General features: G+C 40.9%; 1 protein-coding gene across 1 annotated transcript in view; it reads right to left on the bottom strand.

Moving 5' to 3' along the window:
* ADAMTS12 (ADAM metallopeptidase with thrombospondin type 1 motif 12) overlaps nucleotides 1-1472 on the bottom strand; it is a 284062-nt gene that overhangs the window by 111872 nt on the left and 170718 nt on the right. The window lies entirely within an intron of this gene.

The raw sequence follows: 1472 nt of genomic DNA, 5'->3' as shown, positions 1-1472 counted from the left end.
TCATAGCTTTGAGGGGATGGGTTTCTTTCTATCATCGAGACAAGAGTCCTCCAATATCACAGACACGAGGGAGACCTTGTAATTCAGTGGTTAAGAACAGGGTTTCTGAAGGGACATGGCCTGGATTGGAATTCTGGCTCAGCCACTTAATGCTCTGTGTTGCTGATGCGTGCTCAGTTTCGCTTTCCTCTGTTAGAAAAGGGAGCAGTCATCATAGTGTAGGATGAGATTTCAATGGAACAAAGTTTGAAAACCACTTAGCCAGGTGCCTGGCATGTCATCAGGGCTTCATAAATGAAATTTATTTTTTATAGCTGTTTTTATCATTGTCTAGCTTATTTTCCTTTTGTGGATAAGGTAGCTTGGAGTTTGAGGTTTGTCAAAAGTCACACAGCTTGTTAGTTGCAAAACTAGAACTTCTGCAGATCTTTATGTTCCCATTTCAGTGTTCTCATCTGTAGCTCGCTCCGTCTGCTCCCTGACCTCTCATTGCCAGCGAGCAGCCTTGAAAGGTACTAAAGCACTTACCTGCCCCCCCGCAGCAATGGGTGCCTGAAACAGAAGCCAACTCTGACATGTCTGTTGATTAGCCCAGCTCTCAGAAAAACCCCAAGATGCCTTCTGAGGTCTCAACAAGACTCTCTCCACTGGGGTCTGCTTATTGGACACCTACAACCCAGGGATGTTGGTTCAGCTTTCCAAATCTGAATGGAGGAAATTGTGACCTTCACTCTGCTAGTGAAATGCAACCCTCTGACACGGAGGTGCATAGCCTACGTTAACAAAATCTCCTGATCAACATTAGCAACTCTTGCAATAGTCCATGGGGGATTTAGAGATTTTCTTGTATTTTTTTAAATGTATTATGATGTTATTGATTCACAGACTCAGATCACATTACACATAAATATAAAACCTACAGAGGCGTCAGAGAATTCATCTACAAAGCTCTTACCACCCACCCACAAAGAATGTGATGCAATGAAAGCTTTTTTTCTGAGCTGGCCTCCCCTAGGCTGTTGCAAATCCAGTCCTACCCAGACCATGAAGTATTCCACAAGTTCACCTGCTCCGTAATTAGTAAAAATCCTAAACTGCAAGCATGGGTCTAAAAATGTGCATGAATACATGCAAAAAAATGAAACTGGACCACCTCCTTACGCCATATACAAGAACAAATTCAAAATGGATTAAAGACGTACGTATAAGACCTGAGACCATAAAACTCCTAGAAGAAAATATAGGGAGTAAATTTGCAGACATTACCCTCAGTAATATTTTTACTGAGATATCCCCTCGGGCAAGGGAAGTAAAAGAAAAAAATGAAAATATGGTACTACAGCAAACTTAACACAACAAACTTTTCACAACAAAAGAAACCATCAATAAAACAAAAAGGAAGCCTACTGAGTGGGAGAAGATATTTGTCAACGAGATATCTGATAAGAGGTTAATATCCAAAATTTATAAAA

Source organism: Hipposideros armiger, unplaced genomic scaffold (assembly GCF_001890085.2).
Source record: "Hipposideros armiger isolate ML-2016 unplaced genomic scaffold, ASM189008v1 scaffold_117, whole genome shotgun sequence".
In the NCBI taxonomy this organism is placed as follows: Eukaryota; Metazoa; Chordata; class Mammalia; order Chiroptera; family Hipposideridae; genus Hipposideros; species Hipposideros armiger.
The sequence above is the reverse complement of the archived record's forward strand: the minus strand, read 5'-3'. Positions and strand labels throughout refer to the sequence as shown.